The sequence below is a fragment of the Nicotiana tabacum genome, chromosome 8 (genome assembly GCF_000715075.1).
Source record: "Nicotiana tabacum cultivar K326 chromosome 8, ASM71507v2, whole genome shotgun sequence".
Classification (NCBI taxonomy): Eukaryota; Viridiplantae; Streptophyta; class Magnoliopsida; order Solanales; family Solanaceae; genus Nicotiana; species Nicotiana tabacum.
In genome coordinates, this window is record NC_134087.1 from 184,005,602 (window position 1) to 184,031,091 (window position 25,490).

Below are 25,490 nucleotides of genomic sequence, written 5' to 3' on the forward strand. Positions count from 1 at the left end.
AAACCCTAATGCTGGCTAAATGGAAAAAAGTTCAGTTTAGGGTTTAAAACCCTAATGCTGATTGCATGGAAAAGCTCGGTTTATGGTTTAAAACCCTAATGCTGGCTGAATGGAAAAAAGTTCAGTTTAGGTTTAAAACCCTAAGGCTGATTAAAGGAAAAGGTTCAGTTCAGGGTTTAAAACCCTAATGCTGACTAAAGGAAAGAGTTCAGTTTAGGGTTTAAAACCCTAATGCTGACATGCATGGAAAAAGCTCAGTTTAGGGTTTAAAACCCTAATGCTGGCTGAATGGAAAAAGTTCAGTTTAGGGTTTAAAACCCTAAGGCTGATTAAAGGAAAAAGGTCAGTTTAGGGTTTAAAACCCTAATGCTGACTAAATGGAAAAAGCTCAGTTTAGGGTTTAAAACCCTAATGTTGGTTGAATGGAAAAAGTTCAGTTTAGGGTTTAAAACCCTAATGCTGACTAAAGGGAAAATTCAGTTCAGGGTTTAAAACCCTAATGCTGACTGCATGGAAAAGCTCAGTTTAGGGTTTAAAACCCTAATGCTGGCTGAATGGAAAGAGTTCAGTTTAGGGTTTAAAACCCTAATGCTGACTAAATGGAAAAGTTCAGTTCAGGGTTTAAAACCCTAATGCTGATCAAAGGAAAAAGTTCAGTTCAGGGTTTTAAAACCCTAATGCTGACTGAAATGAGAAAGTTCAGTTTAGGGTTTAAAACCTTAATGCTGATTAAAAGGAAAAATTCAGTTTAGGGTTTAAAACCCTAATGCTGATTAAAGGAAAAAGTTCAGTTCAGGGTTTAAAACCCTAATGCTGACTAAAGGAAAGAGTTCAGTTTAGGGTTTAAAACCCTAATGCTGACATGCAATGGAAAAAAGTTCAGTTTAGGGTTTAAAACCCTAATGCTGACTAAAGGAAAAATTCAGTTTAGGGTTTAAAACCCTAATGTTGATTGCATAGAAAAGCTCAGTTTAGGGTTTAAAACCCTAATGCTGGCTGAATGGAAAAAGTTCAGTTTAGGGTTTAAAACCCTAATGCTGACTAAAGGAAAAATTCAGTTTAGGGTTTAAAACCCTAATGCTGATTGCATGGAAAAGCTCAGTTTAGGGTTTAAAACCCTAATGCTGGCTGAATGGAAAAAGTTCAGTTTAGGGTTTAAAACCCTAATGCTGACTAAAGGAAAAATTCAGTTTAGGGTTTAAAACCCTAATGCTGATTGCATGGAAAAGCTCAGTTTAGGGTTTAAAACCCTAATGCTGGCTGAATGGAAAAAGTTCAGTTTAGGGTTTAAAACCCTAATGCTGACTAAAGGAAAAATTCAGTTTAGGGTTTAAAACCCTAATGTTTACTAGCTGGGGACAAAATTCGAGAACAACAACTGACCTCTTTTTTTTGAATTTTCTTGTTTTAGTAAAAGACAAAAGGGAGTTTCGTGGGAACTTACCTTTCGAGTGAATTCCTTATTGCCAAGATATTTCTTGTACCCATGTACCTTCTTTTTTGGGCGACACCTGCTTCTTGCACGGTTTTCTTGGATTAAACATGTTTCAACTTTTCAGACAAAGAACAATTGCTAGTTCGGAAATGACGGTCGGTTTGGTGACCTTGATCGTTCCTGGTTGCTTTATTGCGTCTTCATTTCTGTTGTGAAGTCCCGCCATTGATTTGATTCATATGTCGGAACCTTTTAGACTGCTCAGGCTTGTATTTCCAGATTCTGTGATGATTTGCCTCGTAAGGCTCTTTTTCTTTCTCTCTTTTTTTTGTGTCCCGTTTTGCTTGGAGGTTCTCAACGGGGATTTTATTGGAGGTATTCTGTGGGGATTTGTACAAAAGGAAGCTCTGTGGGGGAATATTTACAAAGTGGATTCTTTGTGTGGATTTTTGTACAATGGGGCATGCTGGGTAATTATTTTGAAGTGGGCTTTCTAGGCTTGGTTGGGGTAAGCTTGTTGGGGAATTTTTACAATGGGACTCGCTGGGGATGTGTTGGGGAAATTCCAACGGGGATTTTTTTTTTTAATATATATTGGGGAGACTTTGTGGTGGATTGTACAAGGAGAGACTCTGTGGGGATTCATCCGAAGGCGGACTTGCTGGGGGAAATTTCTCTTTTTCCTCTTTACTGCGAACGCCATCAAACATCATGATTTATCAAGTTTGGACAGACGTACCAATGAAACGGGGTATTTTCCTTCATGAAACGGAATTCCGTGAAAACAAACCTGCCACCTGCCCTCTCTGGTGTATCCTGAACTTGGGGTTAAAACATAAAAAGGGATTCGAAGAGAAACAAAGAAAGGAGAAAACAAATTTCAGGAAGGGAGTGTCCCTTTCGGGACGAGAAAGACTTATCTGAGGAAGATAACGCTGGCTTTAAATGACATGACATGCTCTTTGGACTGGACGCCTGACCTTCCATGAACTTGCATTTCCCTGAACCAGAACGGATCTGTGATTCCAAACCGGTGGAACTTTGCCGAGACCTCTTTGGGGTGGAGTCATTCTTTTCGGCCAACAGCGCCCTTTGCGGGTTTTCGCTGGCTGACCTCTCTCATTTCTCTTCCTGTCATCGCTTGATAGCACTCTTTGTGAGTTTTTACTAAACAAGCTCTCTCATTTTTGTTTCTCTACTCCCGTCGCCTCGTGGTGCCCGAAGGTTTTCACTGACGAGACTCTCTCATTTTATCTCTCTCAATTCAGAGTGTGCCGGTCTCCATTTGTGACGCTTATTGGTTCCCCACTATCTTTGGTAATTGATTTGAAGGCTTGTGCTTGGTAAAGAGAGGTGGATGATACTAACTTCTAAACTGCTCGACGTGCCCCGGTTTCAATTTCAAGGCGAATGGGATTTTATTATTGGTGTGACTGAACCTCAGGGAGAGGCTGCCTACGTATCCTTTCGGAATCAAGTCAAGCGTAGTTCAGGCTCAATCAATTGTTGTTTTGTTTGTTTTTGTTTTGTTTTGCTTTTTTTTTGTAACAGGCTCAAAGGCTTGTAGAGAGAGTTGATAGTGGGAATAAAACTTTCAGCATTTCAAATGTGTCGGGATCGCTGGGGCGTCACTCAGACATAGTATCTTTTTACTGCGTCCGCATTCACTGCTGTTTCGGGATCATTTCCTTCAATGTCACCTAGGTACAATGCTCTTCTTGGCAATATCTTCCTGATGATGTATGGGCCCTTCCAGTTTGGAGCAAATTTCCCTTATGCTTCCTGGTGATGGGGCAGAATGCGCCTCAGTACCAGTTGACCTACTTCGAAGTTCCTAGGTCTGACTTTCTTGTTGTAAGCACGGGCCATTCTTCGTTGGTACAACTGTCCGTGACAAACCGCGGCCATTCGTTTCTCATCAATCAAAGTCAACTGCTCCAATCGAGTCTTAACCCATTCGCTGTCCTCGATTTCTGCTTCAACAATGGTTCGAAGCGAAGGGATTTCTACTTCCGCTGGTATCACAGCCTCGGTCCCATATACCAAAAGATAAGAAGTTGCTCCTACTGACGTGCGTACCGTAGTGCGATACCCCAATAATGCAAATGGTAACTGCTCATGCCACTGTCGGGAATTCTGGATCGTTTTCCTCAAAATCTTCTTGATGTTTTTGTTCGCCGCTTCTACAGCGCCATTGGCCTTCGGCCGATAAGGAGTAGAATTCCTATGCGTTATTTTGAATTGCTCGCATACATCTCCCATCAAGTGACTGTTCAAGTTTGCTGCGTTATCTGTAATGATAGTCGCAGGAATACCGAAACGACAGATAAAATTTGAGTGTACAAAATCCACTACAGCTTTTTTAGTGACCGACTTGAGAGTGACAGCCTCTACCCATTTTGTGAAGTAGTCTATGGCAACCAGTATAAACCTGTGTCCATTCGAAGCCTTTGGTTCGATTGGTCCAATGACGTCCATGCCCCAGGCGACAAATGGCCAAGGCGCAGACATGGGATGCAGTTCTGTGGGAGGAGCATGAATCAGATCACCGTGCACCTGACACTGATGACACTTCCGAACGAAGCTAAAGCAATCCTTTTCCATGGTTATCCAGTAATAACCTGCTCGAAGGATTTTCTTCGCTAAGACATACCCGTTCATGTGAGGTCCACACACACCTGCGTGTACTTTGTGCATGATCTTCCTCGCCTCCTCGGCGTCGACACATCTTAATAGGTTGAGGTCCGGGGTTCTCTTGTACAACAATTCACCGCTCAGAAAGAAACCACTTGCATGTTGCCTAACGGTCCTCTTTTGATCTCCAGTAGCATGCTCGGGGTATTCTTGCGTTTTCAAGAACCTCTTGATGTCATGGTACCAAGGTTGCGTATTTGATCCCGCCTCGATTACATTGCAGTAACCGTGTCTTTCCCTGATTTGGATTTCCAAAGGATCGACGTGGGCGTTGCCCGGGTAGGGTAGCATTGAAGCCAGAGTAGCGAGTGCGTCTGCCAGTTCATTGTGACACCTCGGGATATACCTGAACTCTATTGATGTAAAGCGCTTGCCGAGGTCCTCCACATGCTGTCGGTAAGGGATAAGTTTGACATCCCGAGTTTCCCATTCGCCTTGGGCTTGCCAGATAATCAAGTCAGAATCTCCCATAATCAGTAAGTCTTCGACATCCTGATCGATTGCCATATGCATGCCCATGATGCAGGCTTCATACTCAGTCGTATTATTCGTGCAAAAGAAACAAAGTCTAGCTGTGGCAGGATAATGCTGACCAGAAGGCGAGATCAAAATTGCCCCAATCCCTACACCTTTGGCATTCACGGCCCCATCAAAGAACATCTTCCAAACATGAGCGTCCTCCGAGACCACCTCTACGGCGTTTACTTCTTCATCTGGAAAGTAGGTACTCAATGGCTGGTATTCCTCATCGACCGAATTTTCGGCCAAATGATCTGCTAGCGCCTGGGCTTTCATTGCCGTGCGAGTGACATAGACTATGTCGAATTCGGTAAGCAGGATTTGCCACTTGGCCAGTCTCCCAGTAGGCATCGGTTTCTGAAATATATACTTCAAAGGATCCAGCCTGCTTATGAGGAAAGTAGTGTGGGCTTGGAGATAATGTCTCAACTTTTGAGCAACCCACGTCAGAGCGCAACATGTTCTTTCCAGCAGAGTGTATTTGGCCTCGTAGCCGGTGAATTTCTTGCTCAAGTAGTAGATTGCTTGCTCCTTCTTTCCGGTTATGTCGTGTTGCCCGAGGACGCAACCGAAAGAGTTCTCCAAGACTGTTAGATACAAGAAAAGTGGCCTCCCTGGTTCTGGAGGGACCAAGACTGGGGGATTCGAAAGGTATTCTTTGACTTTATCAAAGGCTTCTTGACACTCAGTTGTCCATTTAATCGTCGCATCTTTCCTTAACAGCTTGAATATGGTCTCACACGTGCTTGTCAGCTGGGCAATAAACCGACTGATGTAGTTCAACCTGCCCAACAGACTCATCACGTCTTTCTTTGTTCTCAGGGGAGGCAGATCTCTGATGGATTTTATCTTAGTTGGATCTAGCTCGATACCTCTCCTGCTTACGATGAAGCCCAAAAGTTTGCCCGACGGAACTCCGAAAGCACACTTGGCTGGGTTTAGCTTCAAGTCATACTTCCTTAGTCTCTCGAAGAATTTCCTTAAGTCTTGGATGTGATTATCCTGCGTCCTGGACTTGACTATCACGTCGTCCACGTACACCTCTATTTCCTGATGCATCATGTCATGAAAAATGGCAGTCATGGCCCTCATGTAAGTAGCCCCAGCATTCTTCAAACCAAATGGCATGACCCGATAACAGTAGGTGCCCCAAGGCGTGGTGAAGGCAGTTTTCTCGGCATCCTCTTCATCCATCAGTACCTGATGATACCCAGCGTAACAATCTACGAAAGACTGTATCTCGTGTTTGGCGCAATTATCAACGAGGATGTGGATGTTGGGCAGTGGGAAATTATCTTTGGGACTTGCTCTATTCAAATCTCGGTAATCTACGCATACCCGAGTCTTCCCGTCCTTTTTCGGTACCGGAACCACATTCGCCAACCATGTTGTATATTGGACTACCCGAATCACTCTCGTTTTCAGTTGTTTAGTGATCTCTTCTTTAATCTTGTCGTTGACCTCAGTTTTGAACTTTCGTTGCTTTTGTTGAACTGGAGGACAATTGGGATGAATCGGCAATTTATGAACCACTAGATCAACACATAGACTCGGCATGTCATCATATGACCAAGCAAACACGTCTTTAAATTCAAAAAGAAGTTGAATTATCGCCTCTCACATTTTCTTGTCCGTGTGAATGCTTATTTTGGTCTCCCGGATTTCTTCAGGAGTTCCTAAATTGACCGGTTCGGTGTCATTCAGATTTGACTTAGGTTTATTCTCAAAATATTCCAACTCTCGGTTTATTTCCCTAAAAGCTTCTTTCGCATCATATTCTGGTTCTGGGTTTATTAATTCGCAGTTAAATAGCTTGTTGTGATCTGGGCGTGAAGTCCGCAAGCATGTCATATTTAAAGCCGCATTATTATAACTGAAAAGAAAGATAAAAGGAAAAATGACAAAAATCAGAACAAAAGAAAGAATGGGAAAGCAATGATGATTTTTTTTATTTTCTTTGGAAAGTTGGAAGACAACAATGTTTACAACTTAGGAATTCAAAACAACAATGGAAAGGAAGAAAACGTTCAAGTTATGTCCTGGAGATAACTTGTGACACAGGAAAGGTGGCAGGATAGGTCTACCCGGACTTTCGTCTAGTCGGGAATGGCGTGGCCTCCCAGTTTTGAAGTTTGGCGTTCAGCCCCACGTACATCATCTCAGCAGTGTTTGTGCCTTCACCTGGTTGAACCATGTGGATCTCGTAGAGCATCTCTCTCATCGCCCCACATATCTCCTCGATTTCCTCAGCTGTGAAGACCTCATCATCTTCTTCTTCAGCGTACCTTGGCCTGATGAAAGTTGCATATAAATCCGGCAGTGGTCGAGGTAACTTCCAACCCTCATTTTTCCTTTTCTTTGCCCACTCTTCGTCTGCTGGAGTAGGTTTGAAACCTAGTCCAAAAGGTTTCTTGGTGACTGGCAAGGTAATGGGTTCTGTTATTCCCTGAAGGGTTCGTCCAAGCCCCTTTCCTGGCCTAAATCCGTGCCGGATCATCTCTTTGGCCACCATAACCGAGGCGTTAGACAAAAAGGGCTGGGGGCAGGGTATTCCCTCCTCGTGCTGCTCTGCCAGTACAATCTCAAAAGCTTGATAGACCGTATGTTCGCTCCCTTCTCTCGGTTCCAGATATGGGATGGATGGGTCCCGATAAATAGCATGCTCATCTTCCCCATGGACCACGATCTCTCGGTCTTCGTACTCGAACTTCACCATCTGGTGAAGAGTGGAAGGCACGGCTCCTGCCGCATGGATCCAAGGTCTGCCAAGGAGAAAATTGTAGGATGTATCAATGTCGAGCACCTGGAAGGTTACTCGAAATTCGACTGGTCCTATGACCAACAACAGGTCTATTTCTCCCATGGTATCTCTCTTGATGCCGTCGAAAGCCCTTACGCAGACATTGTTGGGTCGGATTCTTCCGGTCCCAATTTCCATTCTTTGTAGCGTGGAGAGCGGGCAAATGTCAACGCCTGAGCCCCCATCCAACATTACCCGCTTGACATAATAGTTTTCGCATTTAACTGTTAGATGCAAAGCCTTGTTGTGTGCCGCTCCTTCCGGGGGTAGATTGTTCTTGCTGAAAGAGATTTGGTTGACGGCGAAGAATCTTTCTGTCATCCGCTCTAATTGTTCTACCGAGGTTTCAATTGGCACATATGCTTCATTTAGGGTCTTTAGTAAGATCTTTTGATGCTCGGTCGACCTCATTAACAATGACAGCATGGACACTTGCTCAGGGTACTTGCGCAGTTGATCTATCACTTCGTAATCCGGCATTTTCATTTGTTGGAAGAACACTTCCGCTTCTTCAACACTTACGAGCTTCTTTGGCGGGAAGCGCCTTTGTGTGGCGTTGTTCAGTTCTTGGGTATTTGAATACCTTCCAATGAAAGTATTTTCTGGAAGTTCTCCCATGACCTCTTTACCTTTGTACATTACCAAAGTCTTTTGATAATTCCACGGCACTGTGGATGGGTTGGTCATTGGCTTTTGTGGCACGCGTCCGATAACCACTGGCTCATTCAGCCGAGGTGGTTGAATCGTCCCCCGGACCACATAGGCCCCTTTCGGCACATACATAGGTTTTGTCTTTTTGATTCCGAAGTTCTGCGTCTTCTCAGCTCGACCTCGTGGTATGTAAAGAACTCCATCCTTTACCGGTACCACTTTCTTCTCCACCTTCTTTTCAGGCTCTTTCTTTATAGCTTTGGCCTCCTCCCCCTTTTCTGGTTTCTGGTCTGTTTCGGGCCTCTTCCCCGTGTCGACAATGGCAATTATGGCTTTCAGAGCAGGGTCGAACTCTTTGTCTTCACAAATCATTCCGATCAGCGGCCCATTATTGTGAGCAGGTAATAGATTGTTAGTTACATTCGGGATCTCCTCGTCCCTTAGCACTATTTTCCCTTGCTCTATCAAATTTTCGACCACTCTTTTCAACGACCAGCAGTCATTTGTATCATGTCCCTCGGCCCCTGAATGATAGGTGCATCTGACTCCAGCTTTGTAAGAAGGTGACGTCGGGTTTTGCCTTGTTTGAGGGATTGGTTGCAAGAAACCCAACTGGACTAGCTTCGGGAACAAAGTTGAGTATGGTTCACCGATGGGCGTGAAAGTCCGCCTTCGGGGTGTCTCTTGAGGGCGGAAGTTATTCTGCGGGGGTTGTGGGTTATAGTGGTTGCAGTAAGGAGGCTGATTTCTGGGGGGTAGAGCTGGGCCTCGGTTGGCTTGTTGTGGTGGATGGGCATAAGTCTGGGCATTCATGACCATATAAGGTTGATGAGCATATGCCAAATTTGAGTGGGGGTAGTAGTGTTGTGGGGTTCTTTCCGGAAAACGGGGCCTGGGATGACGATACTCCCTTGCTTCCGAGGCTGCCATAGTCATTTCTTCTTTCTTCTTCCCTCTTGTCATTCCTCCGGACCCGCTTTGGATAGCCTGGGAGGTCGCCCTTATGGCTGCTTGACTCAGAATCCTACCTGTTTTCAGACCATTTTCCACCATCTCTCCAATCTTGATTGCTTCCGCGAATGGCTTACCCATGGCTAACATCATGTTTTGGAAATAGTCAGACTCTTGAGCTTGGAGAAAGGTAGTGACCATTTCCACTTCATCCATGGAAGGCTTCACTCTTGACGCCTGTTCACGCCACTTAATAGCATATTCTCTGAAGCTTTCTGACGGTTTCTTCTACAAATTCGACAAAGAATTTTGGTCTGGCGCAATGTCGATGTTATACTGGAATTGTTTCACAAAATCTCTGGCGAGATCATCCCATATATGCCATCGGGACATTTCCTGGTCCATATACCATTCCGAGGCTATCCCTACTAGACTTTCCCCAAAATATGCCATTAGCAGTTCTTCTTTTCCGCCGGCTCCCCGCAATTGGTTGCAGTATTTCTTAAGATGTGCAATGGGGTCAATGTGCCCATCGTATTTCTCGAACTTTGGGGTCTTGAAACCCGCTGGCAGGTGCACGTGAGGGAACATGCATAGGTCGGCGTAAGAGACGCTCTTATGTCCGCTCAATCCTTGCATATTCTTCAAACTTTGTTCAAGGATTCTCATTCTCTTGGCAATCTCATTTTGTTCTGCAATTCTGGGGTTCTGATCCTGCCCGGGTGCAAGCTCGCACTGAGGCGGTAGAGGATTAGTGCTGGTAGCGACCCTAGTTGGTTCTATTGAGAACGATGGTGCTTGGAATGTAAAAGAGGATGAGTCAAAGCTTGGCTTGTACGTGGCAGGCTGTGCCGTAATCGGGCAAGGTGATGCAGTAAAGATGTTCATGCTTGCATCGGTGGCTGACATTCGGGGATGAGGCTCAGAAGGCGATCCAGCAGAGAAGGCTGAGGTGGCTGGGTACCCGAATGGGGTAGCAGGATAATTTATGGGGACATTAGAAGTCCCACTTGACCTGGAGAATAATTCAGGGAACCCGGGGACGACACTTGGCGGCTCTTTCCCATTATTCCAGTCGTCCAGCATTTCCAACATGCGGAGCCGTAGGATTCTATTTTCCTCCGCAGTTGCGGATTCAGGTGTGAGGACGGCTGAGATCGAGCTCTCCTCGGAAACAGGGATTGTTTGCAATGGAATTTTTGAAGACATTTCCACACTTCCTTTTGACTTGGTGAAGTAAGTGTGAGTACTGCTTCTGGTCCTAACAACAGGTAGTTGAACACTTCTTCTTGACCTCGTGAAGTATGAGTGCGAGGCCAGACTTTCACCAAACCAACCGTCTTTTCAAAAACCCTGGAGTACTCAACGACAAACGCACGGTTAATTTGAAACAAGATAACAGATAGGCAACCTCACGTTGAGCATGATGCACCTATACAGTTAAGTGAATTCTACATGGTTGCGACGAAAGCATGCGTCATTCCGGCATTCCTTTTTTAGGCTTCCCTTTTCTTATTATTTTCTTTTTTTTCTTTTATGTTTTTATTTTGCGGTAAAAATGCGACCGGATCCGATGAGGATTGCCTACGTATCACGATGCCTACGTGAATCAGATCAATACGTAGTTCGAAACACACAAATGAGCGTAGAAAGCAGCACACCTTTATTTTTAAAATGGTCTATTACAAGCTATATTTTGCAAAAGGAAAAACAAACTTTGAAAATAAACCTAGACTCAAAACAGACTAAAATCACTCTTACGGAAAAACAGGTAGAAGATGCTAAGATATAGACTTGACTTATGAGTACATTATGGTTTTGAGAATTGGTGTCCGCGGGGCATCGTTCGGCCTCGCCGCGGTCCTAGGTGTGAGATCCCTCTCGAGTTGTTCCAGCTCATGCATGGTCTACTTGACATAACTCATCACTGCCGAGAGGACGGTAACGCTGGTCATGTTCTCACATCGTAGACATCGTCTGGTAATGGCATGGGCAATGGCCTTGATCCTATTTATGATTTGCTTCTTCTCTATAAGTAGGCATTTTATCTGATCGCTGCACATCTTGAATACCTAAGCATCCTGAATATGCTGATTCTTCAGTTGCCGTACTTCTAACTTCATTCGGGCCAACAAGTCGTACCAGTATCTGCTCTTAATTTGGAGATCCTTGGCCTGATTAGCTGCTTTGATCTCAAGTGTAGTCATCTCTCTCTTCATTTTAGCAACAGTTTTCTCGTGGTCGCCTTCCAATTGATTCAAGTATCGGCGATGCTTACCTGCTCTTGTATCCCACTGTGCCCTGAGCTCGGCTATGACATTTTCAGATTTCTCCAAACCATCTTGCCATTCCCTGATTTCACTTTTTAGCCTTTTTATCAGCTGCTCGTCTGATCGACGCCTTGGTTGTTTACCCGCATCCACCCTTATCCGTTTGATCTGGGCTCTAAGCATTTCGTTTTCCTGAATTAACCTGTTCCGCTCTCCCAGATCGTTAGAAACTTGCACGTTGTGCTCATATTTCAAGCTTTCCACTTGTTGCTTTAACCTGCTGATTTCGGCGCAATAGCCTCTTTCCTTCTCTAACCAATCCCACTGCCTTTGCGATGATTCGGTGAAATTTCGGAGGTGGGGTCTCTTAGCCGGCCTTTCATGCTCAAGTTCCCTTCTATACCATGCAAGGTAACCTGGCGCCGTCTCTCCTTTGGCTCGATCCCGCACGCAAGTATCTGATTTCAAATATTGACACTCACTCCAGATTTGGCGAATCTTTGCTTCTGGGAATTGTCCGTTAGGACTTATCTCAACTGCTTGAGTGCTAAGATCTTCCTCATGAGGTACTGTCTGGCATCTTCCGAACTGTCTCAAAACTCGGCAGGGTGCGTAAGGTTGAATGCTCTTAAGCCCCATCAGTAAGAGATGAGTTTTAGCTGCCGACATATATAGGATCTCATCAACAGGCAACCATCCTAGCGTCCATTGTATTTGGCTGGCAGTAAGAGCTTGAAAGAACGAGGTCCATTCCAGGACTCCTTTGGGCAAACTGATCTCTTTGGTTCTCGTGTAAAATTCTTCTATGCAAGTCTTTTCCGGGGAACCATGGCTCAAAATCTCGGAATGATGGCAGAGGTATGCTCGGTCATCCATATTTGTAGGAGCAAGTTACAACCTTGGAAGAAATTTCCCCCAGCTTTACAAGCTGTAAGAGCTCGAAAGATGTCAGATACCACCATAGGTGCGAGAGTACTGTCATTTTGTGTGAGTAAAGTGCTGACGACCCCGGATATCTTCAAATCAATGTTTCCATCTTTCCTTGGAAATACTAGAAGGCCCAGGAACATCATCATGAAAGCTACCCGTCTGTGTTTGTCCCACTTCTGACGAACACCTTTGCTGCACAGTTTGTTGATTGGATTATTGAATCCCCCCTCATGACCGTACCTATCATATATGAAGCATGGAGTACAAAATCCGGCTGCCAGATTCGGGTTGTGGACCGTTCTGGGTATCTTCAATGAATCTAGGAACCGATGTACCGTGACAACTCTTGGGGCGACCAAGTATTTTTGCCTCAACGGAAGTTCAGCATTCCCGATGTACCCGGCCATTTCTTCCAAAGTCGGGGTGAGTTCAAAATCAGAGAAATGGAAAACATTGTGCGCCGGGTCCCAGTAGGTAACCAAAGCTCTTATGATATCTCCCCGAGACTGGATTTCCAACAAACCCACGAGACCTTTCAGATATTTCTTGACCTCATTTTGTCCTTCAACACCTAGATCATTCCACCATAGCCGTAACTTGATAGGGATTTTGGTCATTATTGAAAAATGTTCATTTTGCATCGTGCTCATCCTGCACATTTATTAAGGTGATTTTAACAAAAATGACTTGACTCAAAATATTTTACAAAGGGGATCAAGTTTTGAACACGGCCTCTAAACACTTCGGGGACGAAGATTTTAAGGCTGTGTAGGTCAACTGGACAAAAATGCTAAACAAGACCCAAAGGTGGCTGTTTATGCAAAGTCAGCCTTCCGGCGTCCCTTTTTGGGAACATTCGGCTATTTATGACAAAACAGCATCACCTAATTTATTTATGACTCATTTAAAATTTGACACATCTTTTTCCCTTTTTTTTTCTTTTTTTTTATTTATTTATTGATTTTGGCTATTTTAGCAAAAATGGGGTTGAACCCGACGAGGGTTGCCTACGTATCTCACATCCGGTGAGAATCAAACCGGCGTAGTTCGGGACATCGTGAATAGAAAAATAAACCTAGAAAACAAGAATATATATTTTTATTATTTTTTTTTCTTTTGAAAAGAGATAAAGGCTAAAGAATTTTTATTTTTTTTAGGAAATATTTGGACTATTAGCCTGAATTTATACAAGGGATACTACGAAAGAAACAACATTTTTTTTTGAATTATGAATTTTCCGTCTTTTTTTTTCTTTTTACTTTTAAATAAATACCTTCTTTTTTTTGATTTTGAAAATGAATAAACAGAAAAATTTTATACTATTTTTTTTAAAAATAAATCAAACTAGAAGACAATTTTTTTTTTATATATATTTTTTAGAAGAAATTCCGGCGAGGTTTCGACACTACTCGGACATTGGTTTTTCCAAAAGAAGTAAATATCTCCCTACGCTGCTATTTTTTCCTTTTATTTTTAGAAACCGGTCGGCATGCGGAACTGAAGCAAATAAATGCGCAAAACAAATAGGATGCAGCAGGATGGTCTTTTCATTTCAGGTTGCTAGTCCTAGACGGACCCAACCCCTGTGTTGAGTCCCCTAAGTCAAATGCAACATGATGCAAATAAGCGTTCCTACTAGGGATCCGGCATGAAGTTTCGTTATACTAGGTTCACAACCTGGGTATTTGTTCTAGACTGTGTACCCGAGCGGACAACTCGAGTCGAGGAGGGGGCTACGTACCGGGGACCCGCGAGATCGTCCGGCTTTGTAAGTTGTCCGACCTCTTTCTTATTTCAGGTATTGACACTAACAGAATAGGGAGTCTCGACCAGCGAGCTTCTCCCCGGAGGTAAGAAGAGAAGGGTTTCGGCACAGTTTATATACAGTTCAGATAATATCAAAGCGGTAAAAACAACATTTAGCACGTTATGCAAAAACATGTAATAAAGATCAGATAATAAAGCCAAATATAACAATTATTCTAAGCTCGAATTCTTGAACCCTGAACCAATGGTTCTGGGTTAAGTCCCCAGCAGAGTCGCCAGAGCTGTCACACCTCCTTTTTGCGCGCCCGTCCCGAAGGCTAAATGCGCGGGTAGAGTTTTTCCAATTTAAGTGACAATATTCGAAATGAGATTATTTATTTAATTCAGAGTCGCCACTTGGGAAAGGTTTGGCTTTTGGTGTTGTCACACCACCTTTTTCCGCACCCGAGGGGGCAGGGGAGTTTTTTCCAATTAAAGGACAATCGAAACGGGATTGGTTTATTTATTTCAGAGTCGCCACTTGGGAGGTTTAGGGTGTCCCAAGTCACCAATTTTGATCCCGAATAGAGGAAAAGAATGACTCCATATTACAGTCTGCGTACCAGAAATCCGGATAAGGAATTCTGTTAACCCAGGAGAAGGTGTTAGGCATTCCCGAGTTCCGTGGTTCTAGCACGGTCGCTCAACTGTTATATTCCGCTTGATTATCTGATTTTATACAAATATGAACTTATGTGCAAATTTTAACTTTCAACGCTTTCATAATTATTATTATTTTTACAAGGAATTGCAACGTCGTGAAAGCATACCTCGAATCACGTTACATCAATGTACACGTGATTGTTGACATATCTCGACTCGGTTGAGATTTGGATTTGGGTCACATAAATGTGCACCCGAGTTTAAGGAGATAACATTATTAATTACGCGCTTAAAGAGACTATCGCGTTATTATTCTAGGAGGGCCGTGAGATTTGCTAAACGACCTGTCCTGGAAACTGAATGCTTTGATATATACATTTAACAAGGGCCCCGCAGCTTATGCGTTTTTATTTGTCGAGGCTCATCTCATCTTTATTTTAAAAGGATATCCTATAGCGGCTATATTTTCCTGTCACATTTGTATCTACTAATTGAAAGTAAAAATGATCCAACTCAATTACATGCTTGCAGGTTATTTATAACGGAATTCCGAGTGCCTTTGCAGAATAAGAAAACATGGCCATGCACGTAGGCAGCTAATCGAACATTATGGGCCCAAATCCAGCTCATACGTGATGGGCCAGACCTGGCCACTGTTCATCCGATGAGGATCTGCCTGGTCCGTTTCTACCTAGGCTCAACCTCCATGAGGTTGAGACCGTAAACTTGTGTCTTTATCCTGTAGGTGTGGCTGATTACTAATTATAGCGAAACAATTCATCCAAGGGAGACGAACTTAGCTAGGAATGGATAATTTTATGCTTAGCATGTATTAAACGACATGTTTCATGATTAAACCGAATCTTGGATGCAACCTATCGTATTGGGAATGTTTTACCTAACCGCATGCATATATAGACTTACATTCAATTGTCCTACATTGACGTCTATTAGACAGGCAAGTTACTTCCAGCATCCAAACAAAAATAAAATTATTCTACATTACATGAATATTTAATGTAACAATCTATGTATAAAAGACATTCTTCAGGTCTTTTCATTTGTATTCATGCTCAATTTTTCCAATTACATTTGACAGTGCATTGGTTGTGTACCTGGTATAGAGGACAAAGAAGAAAGGAATGATCAGCTGGGCAGTATGCAATAAACACAGCAATAGCAGATACACAGCAACAACACAACAACAAACCAACAACCACAAGTGTTTTTCACAGTCCACAGACAACCAACAACAATTTCCAGAACAAAGAGAACCAGCAGATGGTCGAGCACCAAACAAGTAATCCCAGAAAAGAGTAATAAGATGCAGCCAAGAAAAACCAGAATGTTCAATGCAGTAACAGCAGAAAATCAATAACCACAAAAGCTGAGCAAACAGCCAACAACAATCAGCAAAGACAGCTTGAACAACTTGAACTCTTACACAGTTTTCAAATGATACTCATTCACAGTATTCTGAAATCTCTTTCTGTTTTTTTTTCTTTTCTGAAGACTAAAAGTCCAGCCCCCTTTTTAGTTCTGCAACAACTTATTTATAAGCCAACAACCCAGTGCAGTCAAGCTGCCTGGATCCTGCCAGTTGCAATCTGCCCATACTCCTTAACTCCCCATGCCTAAAGGCATCTTTCTTGGTAAACTTAATCAGCCCCCCATGCTTTGTCCTATTGCTCTAATCAAGGATTATGGGTGTATTTAAAGTATTCATTTTGAACCCATGCCCTCATGTTTTGTTCCCCATTGTCATTAGGTTAATCATATTTTAATTACCACTTGACATATTCTGAAATTAAACCCCTAATCAGACTTTGTCTTATGCCAAATCTACCCTTAACCTTGCACGTTGCTGTATTACCATAACTCTTAATAATTAGTATATAAACCTCTCTGATTTCAGCTAACTACTGACTACTTAACTTAAACTCAATGCTGCCTTCAGGTGAATCTGTTAGCTTTCCACAGTTAACAATCAATTTTCAGCCTAAATTCAAGCCAATGATTCCAATTTAATCAAACAGGGGTGCCAATTAAAGGGTACAAGTTGGTCAAGCCGATACAAGTAACACCAACAAGAAACAGGCATAGTAATCAATACTGAAATTCAACTCCTGATTTTCTAATCTTTCAAGTGAATTTAGTTGACGACGCTTATTTAAACGACTACGCGAACTATAATATACAGCAAACAACCAACAAAATCAACAAACAAATCAACTTTAAACTCAAAATGTACACACATGGATAGACGAGTCAAAAACCAAAACAAACCAGAACATGTACGACAGGATAGAGTTTAGGATGACAAAAGAAAAAAGGGAAAATACCTCCGGGACCTGAAACTACGACTGACTCAAGCTCGAACTCGGGCCAAGTGATTTTGGGGTCTAATGGACTTTAACCGAAGCGTTCTCAACTGAGAACACTTCGGTAAAAGTCTGCTAGGCCCTGATCCTGTCACTTATTCGGACAAAACCCATAGATCCGAATCCTAGGGCTCTTGAGGTTCGATTTGGGAACCGTTCAATTCCAGTCAGATTCGAACGGAACCAAAGCCATTCAGGGGATGAGGGAGGTTAGGAGGGGCTGTGGTGTGAGTTTGGGGTCAATCGGTATAGATCTAGTTTTTGCTCGAATCTTCGTTTGAAGATTCGAGAAGCTACGGGTTGATTCGAGGTGAACGGTTAACGGATTCATGTTCAGGGTGGTTGGGTGCATCGGGGATGTTATTTTGGTGGTCATCGGAACTGTGGTTATCGGGCTCACGGGGGGAAAACCTAGACTGCTAGGGTTTGAGAGGAAGGGGTCCTGGGGAAGATGGTGAACAGTGGCTGAAGGGGGGTTTGGTTTGGGGGCGTGGGGTGTAATGGAGAGTTTATATATGTATTGAGGGTTTAGATCCTGGCCGTTGGATCAAGTGAGATCTATGGCCGGGATCTATTCACTTAGGAAAGACGGTGTCGTTTGGGTGTGATGGTGGGTGAGACCGGGTAAAGGGCATGGATCGGGTCATGTTGACGGGTTTAGAGGAGGGCCTGGATCCGTTGGATCAATGGGGTTGGACGGCTTAGATCATCTTGCCTGAAACGGCGTCGTTTGGGTAAACGAGCAGTCTGATCAAGACCGTCCGTTTGAATCAGATCAACGGTTCTAACAGGGGTATTGATACGATGTCGTTTGGGGTCCTGCTGGGGCAGCCTGGGTTGGGCTTGGTCTTGCATTGGCTTTGGGCCTCATTTGGGGTCCAAACCGATTTTCCTTTCCCTTTTTAATTTCAACAAATTAACCAAAAATTCCTAAAAACAATGCAAATAATTAAAATAAACTTACACACATATTGAGCAACACCTACAACAATAAACACACATATTAGAATTTTTAAAAATGGTTAAATCACAGCCTAGAGTAAAAGCTGCATATTTTTTTGTGAATTTTCTCTTAAAACCGGACTACGGCCTGATTACACACGGCGTTCTTATTTTTTGTGTTTTTTGTAAGATTAATTGCAACACGGGCCGAACCACAAATGACTAGCAGCACATGTCATGAAAAAATTGGGAATTTGTACAGCGAGGTCACTGGTCACTATTTTTGTTTTCTTTTGGAGTGATTGTCCGTGAAGCAAAAATCACGTGCTTACAGCTGCCCCTCTTTGCACGAAGACACGAAGGGTTTTCGCGCAAAGATAAAGCGAGCGATTTTTGCCCGTCCGAGTACTCTGTGTGAAGCATTTTTGAAAAAGATTTGACTGAACCTTTGCTTCAGAGGTTTCCTACATATCCTGGGCTGAACAGGAATCAGGTCAATGTAGTTCAGGAAACTTTGGTAGCTGGGACTACCGTGTCACTGTAGTGCTTGCTGTTGTTGTGCGCTGTTGCCTGCCGCTGTAAGATGCTACCGCTCAACCGATCTCCTTGTTACATTGTTCTTGAAAGGAAAAACAAGAAGCTAAGTTACAGTATGAGATCTCATCTATCTTCAACTTGTTCTTGTTGCCTTGCTTTCTTGTCGGCTAACGTTTTCCTCTGATGCCCTTATTTTGTGAACTTGGGAGATGACGCTGGTCCTTCGCCTTTTCTGAATGCCAGTTTTCATCACTTTGCTTGATTTGCTGGGAACATGGCTTTCTTCTGTAAATCTTTCAATGGTTTCTTCAGTGGTATGTCTTTCTTCATCAAAATTGTTATATTGGGCATGCTACAACGTTCCTAAACTGCTTCTTCTGAGACGCGTTCCTTCTTCCTTTTGAATCGCGCGCTTGCTTTTGCAGCCTTCTGCTTCTTGGCGCTGGGGGATTTTATTGTTTCCTGCTTGGGGGATCTCTGTTGTAACCTTCCGTCTTCAGGTGGGGCTACTGATTCCAAAATCTAGAGCTAAAAAGTATTCCCGCATTTTACTGGTGGGCGACCTAGAACTTAAATGTATTCCCGCATTATACTGGTGGGCGACCTAGAACTTAAATGTATTCCCGCATTATACTGGTGGGCGACCTAGAACTTAAATGTATTCCCACATTATACTGGTGGGCGACCTAGAACTTAAAATTATTCCCGCATTATACTAGTGGGCGACCTAGAACTTAAATGTATTCCCGCATTATACTGGTGGGCGACCTAGAACTTAAATGTATTCCCGCATTATACTGGTGGGCGACCTAGAACTTAAAAGTACTCCCGCATTATACTGGTGGGCGACCTAGAACTTAAATGTATTCCCGCATTATACTGGTGGGTGACCTAGAACTTAAATGTATTCCCGCATTATACTGGTGGGCGACCTAGAACTTAAAAGTATTCCCGCATTATACTGGTGGGCGACCTAGAACTTAAATGTATTCCCGCATTATACTGGTGGGCGACCTAGAACTTAAAAGTATTCCCGCATTATACTGGTGGGCGACCTAGAACTTAAATGTATTCCCGCATTATACTGGTGGGTGACCTAGAACTTAAATGTATTCCCGCATTATACTGGTGGGCGACCTAGAACTTAAAAGTATTCCCGCATTATACTGGTGGACGACCTAGAACTTAAATGTATTCCCGCATTATACTGGTGGGCGACCTAGAACTTAAAAGTATTCCCGCATTATACTGGTAGGCGACCTAGAACTTAAAAGTATTCCCGCATTATACTGGTGGGCGACCTAGAACTTAAATGTATTCCCGCATTATACTGGTGGGCGACCTAGAACTTAAATGTATTCCCGCATTATACTGGTGGGCGACCTAGAACTTAAAAGTATTCCCGCATTATACTGGTGGGCGACCTAGAACTTAAATGTATTCCCGCATTATACTGGTGGGCGACCTAGCACTTAAAAGTATTCCCGCATTATACTGGTGGGCGACCTAGAACTTAAAAGTATTCCCGCATTATACTGGTGGGCAACCTAGAACTTAAATGTATTCCCGCATTATACTGGTGGGCGACCTAGAACTTAAAAGTATTCCCGCATTATACTGGTGGGCGACCTAGAACTTAAATGTATTCCCGCATTATACTGGTGGGCGACCTAGAACTTAAATGTATTCCCGCATTATACTGGTGGGCGACCTAGAACTTAAAAGTATTCCCGCATTATACTGGTGGGCGACCTAGAACTTAAAAGTATTCCCGCATTATACTGGTGGGCGACCTAGAACTTAAATGTATTCCCGCATTATACTGGTGGGCGACCTAGAACTTAAAAGTATTCCCGCATTATACTGGTGGGCGACCTAGAACTTAAATGTATTCCCGCATTATACTGGTGGGCGACCTAGAACTTAAATGTATTCCCGCATTATACTGGTGGGCGACCTAGAACTTAAAAGTACTCCCGCATTATACTGGTGGGCGACCTAGAACTTAAATGTATTCCCGCATTATACTGGTGGGCGACCTAGAACTTAAATGTATTCCCGCATTATACTGGTGGGCGACCTAGAACTTAAAAGTATTCCCGCATTATACTGGTGGGCGACCTAGAACTTAAATGTATTCCCGCATTATACTGGTGGGCAACCTAGAACTTAAAAGTATTCCCGCATTATACTGGTGGGCGACCTAGAACTTAAATGTATAGAAATTGTTTCCCCGTTCCTCCGAGAAATTTTTTGACAATTGGCAGAAAATTTTCTGCCCCGGTTTTTGGTGATTTCCCTGGCGTTGCGTCTTGCTGCCATTATCAATCCTTTGTCTTCCTGCAGCAGACAAAAGGATTTAGTTAGTTTTAATCGTGGTGGTAGAGGGTGCCTTTCCGACGGATGATTTTTCCTCTCTTCCCTTTTTCCTGCTATATGTCCCCATAATTGGTTAGTGGACAAAATTGCCTGCTGGGGGTCTCTAGCCTGCTGGGGCTGGTTTTCAATTTGTTCCCTTTTCTGCTTTCTCTTTAAGCACATGCTGTGGGAATCTGCTTTTACTCCCGAAACCATTCCCTTTGGAGATTACTTCCTCCAAAACTGCGAGGCACGATTATTGTATTGCCTAGGACCGGCTTTTAAGACTGTTTGTGTTATCCTGCATTGGATGAATTCCCCTTCGGTCTCTGGTAGTAAGCTTTGAAAAATCCTTTTCAAGACAAATTTTTTAGGAAGAGAAATAAAAGCTAGGAAAGGAGAAAATCTTTCTGAACCAATATTTGGTGGGAGAAGAAACTCAGAAGAACTTATCTGGAGGACATGACTGGTCCCCGTGATCATGACGTGCACCATAGATTCCCGACCCAGTCTATTTTATCAATCGATTTGCCCGATGGTCTGACTTGCTGGGGATGATAAATGACTGTCCATTTCGTTGCGAATGTGGTCGCTTTTTGTTGATCTGTCTTGTCGCCTCATAGTGCCCTTCGAGGGGTTTTCACCAATGAGACTCTCTCTTTTCTCTCATCTCCCGGCGCCTTATGGTGCTTGTGAAGGTTTTCACCGATAAGACTCTCTCGTTTCATATCTCTCATCTTACGTCGCCTTTCGGTGCCTGTGAAGGTTTTCACCGATAAGACTCTCTCATTTTATTTCTTCATTGAAGAATCGGGGTGTTATCGATACGACCCTCTCTTCCGGAGATCCCTTTGACCATCAATTCAATCCCAGTCTTATGATCTCTTTTTTGCTGGGGATTGGTGTATTATTCTCGGCTTTATTTGCCTGACTTAGCATCTCTTGGATATTGATCGGGAGGTCTTTTGGACGTCGATGTTGGTTTTGGTGTGGGGCTAACGAAAGGCTATAAAATGAAAATAATTTGATGGGTGATATGCTACAACTTTGGAATCAAACCTTTGTTGGAACTTAAAACATAATCTCTGCCCCAGTTTTCTTGCTTGGGGAATTTATTTTTTACACTTATGTTGCACTATGTGCGTTACGCACACTGTGCCTATTATGCACACTATGTACATTATGCATCCTATATTCACTATGATGCATACTATGATCGAGCCGTGAGGTGCCTACGTATCCTCTTTGAGGAATCAGGTCAAACATAGTTCCCAACGGTTTTGTATTTCTTATGATTTTATCTTCTTTTTTTCTTTTCCTTCTTTTTATTTTCTTTTTCTTTTCTTTTTCTTTTTTTCATGTCTTTTCCATTAGTGATTCCAAAAGAGGGGTATGAAAGAATAACTTAAGGCTCAAAGGGGGAAGCAAGGGTTAAAAGTGTTTGGATAGAAGAAAGAATTGCCTCCGTCATCTCATTATCCAATAAATGCCAAATACAGACAAATAAACCAAAAATTGCCATAACTAAAGAAATTACGCATAATATCTCTTGACTGCATCTGAATTGATAGCCATGTTGACACATCTACCTTCGACATCTGTCAAACACAAAGCACCGTTGGACAATACTCTGGTCACGATATAAGGCCCTTGCCAATTTGGGGCGAATTTGCCTTTTGCCTCGACCTGATGTGGGAGGATCTTCTTCAATACCTGCTGCCCTACTTCAAACTTCCTGGGGCGCACCTTCTTATTATATGTTCTTGTCATTCTCTTCTGGTACAGCTGACCATGGCATACTGCTGCCAATCTTTTCTCATCTATCAGGTTCAACTATTCCAATCGAGCTTTGACCCATTCATCATCATTAATCCCGGCTTCAGCGACAATTTGGAGGGATGGAATTTCGACCTCCGCCGGTATTACGGCTTCAGTTCCGTACACCAACAAATAAGGAGTTGTACCTATGGAAGTCCGGACGGTAGTGCGGTAACCCAACAAAGCAAAGGGTAATCTCTCGTGCCATTGTCTGGACCCTTTCACCATCTTTCGCAGTATCTTCTTGATATTCTTATTGGCTGCTTCGACTGCTCCATTCGCCTTGGGACGATATGGGGTGGAATTGCGGTGTGTAATCTTGAATTGTTGGCATACCTCTCTCATCAGGCTGCTATTAAGATTCGCACCGTTATCCGTGATGATCACTTTTGGGATCCCAAATCTGCAGATGATATGGGAATGAACAAAGTCCACCACTGCCTTTTTGGTTACCGATTTGAAGGTTTTAGCCTCAACCCATTTGGTGAAGTAATCAATGGTCACTAGAATGAACCTATAACCGTTGGATGCTGCCGGCTCGATGGGCCCAATGATATCCATGCCCCATGCCACAAACGGCCAGGGTGCTGACATCGTATGTAACTCTGTTGGCGGAGAATGAATCAAATCTCCATGTATCTGGCACTGATGGAATTTCCTCACGAAAGTGATACAATCGTGTTCCATGGTGAGCCAATAACACCCTGTTCGAAGTATCTTTCTTGCCAATACATATCCGCTCATGTGTGGCCCACAAACTCCAGCATGTACCTCTGACATAGCCATCGTTGCTTGACTGGCATCTATGCATCTCAACAATCCCAAATCCGGGGTTCTTTTGTACAATACTCCTCCGCTGAGGAAGAAACCATTCGACAAATGCCGAAGGGCTCTTTTTTGGTCTCCAGAGGCATGTTCTGGATATATCCCCATTCTGAGGTATTCCTTGATATCATGAAACCAGGGTTCGCCATCTGCTTCTTCTTCTATGGCATTGCAGTAGGCGTGCCGATCACGGACCTGGATGTGCAGAGGATCAACATACATTTTGTCAGGGTGGTGCAGCATTGATGCTAAGGTGGCCAAGGCATCCGCAACCTCATTGTGAACTCTCGGGATGTGTTTGAATTTCACCGATCGAAATTGCTTGCTCAGATCATGCAAGCATTGTCGGTATGGTATGAGTTTTAGATCTCGCATTTCCCATTCACCCTGAATCTGGTGTACCAAGAGGTCCGAGTCTCCCAAGACCAAGACGTCTTGGATATCCATGTCAGCAGCCAACCGCAGACCCAGAATGCAAGCCTCATACTCGGCTATATTGTTGGTGCAATAGAAGCGTAGTTGAGCCGTAACAGGATAATGCCATCCTGTTTCAGAAATGAGTACTGCTCCTATTCCAACCCCTTTCGCGTTTGCAGCTCCATCGAAGAAAAGCTTCCAACCCGGTTCCTCAAGTAATTCCAATTCATTTGTATGCATCACCTCTTCGTCAGGAAAATACGTTCTTAAGGGCTCGTATTTTTCATCAACGGGATTCTCTGCCAAATGGTCTGCCAGCGCCTGGGCTTTCATGGCCGTCCTCGTCACATAGACGATATCAAACTCTGTGAGCAGAATTTGCCATTTTGCTAACATTCCCGTGGGCATAGGTTTCTGAAAGATATACTTCAATGGGTCCAAACGGGATATGAGATAAGTAGTATATGAAGACAGGTAGTGCTTCAACTTCTGAGCTACCCAAGTTAGGGCGCAACATGTTTTCTCGAGTTGAGTGTACTTGACCTCATGTACTGTGAATTTCTTGCTAAGATAGTAGATGGCTTGCTCTTTCCTTCCTGTGTCATCATGTTGCCCCAATACGCAACCAAATGAATTTTCCAAGACCGTTAGGTAAAGAATTAAGGGCTTCCCAGGCTTCGGCGGGACCAATACGGGTGGATTAGACAGATACCCTTTGATTTGGTCGAAGGCCTCCTGACACTCTGCCGTCCAACCTACCGCAGCATCCTTTCTCAGCAACCGAAATATGGGCTCACAAGTTGCTGTGAGTTGGGCGATGAACCTGCTGATGTAATTGAGTCTACCCAGCAAACTCATTACCTCTGTTTTGTTCCTTGGCGGTGGCAAATCTCGGATGGACTCAATTTTGGATGGGTCTAACTCAATCCCCCGTCGACTGACGATGAATCCTAGCAGCTTTCCTGATGGAACCCCGAATGCGCATTTGGCCGGGTTGAGCTTGATATCATACCTTCGGAGTCTTTGGAAAAATCTCCTTAGGTCTGCTACATGGTCTTCCTGACGCCAAGATTTAATGATCACATCATCGACGTACACCTCGATTTCTTTATGTATCATGTCATGAAACACAACAGTCATTGCTCGCATGTATGTTGCCCCGGGTTCTTCAATCCGAACGGCATTACCCGATAGCAGTAAGTTCCCCATGGCGTAATAAACGCTGTCTTTTCCGCATCTTCCTCGTCCATTAGGATCTGATGATAACCCGCGTAGCAATCTACAAAAGATCCGATCTCGCGCCCCGCGCAATTATCGATCAAGATATGGATGTTGGGCAATGGAAAATTGTCCTTGGGACTTGCTTTGTTGAGGTTGCGGTAGTCGACGCACACCCTGATTTTTCCATCCTTCTTTGGGACTGGTACCACATTAGCCAACCACTCGGGATATCGAGTGACCCGAATGACCTTCGCTTGCAACTGCTTAATCACTTCTTCTTTGATCTTTACACTCATCTCTGTTTTAAATTTCCTTAGTTTTTGCTTGACGGG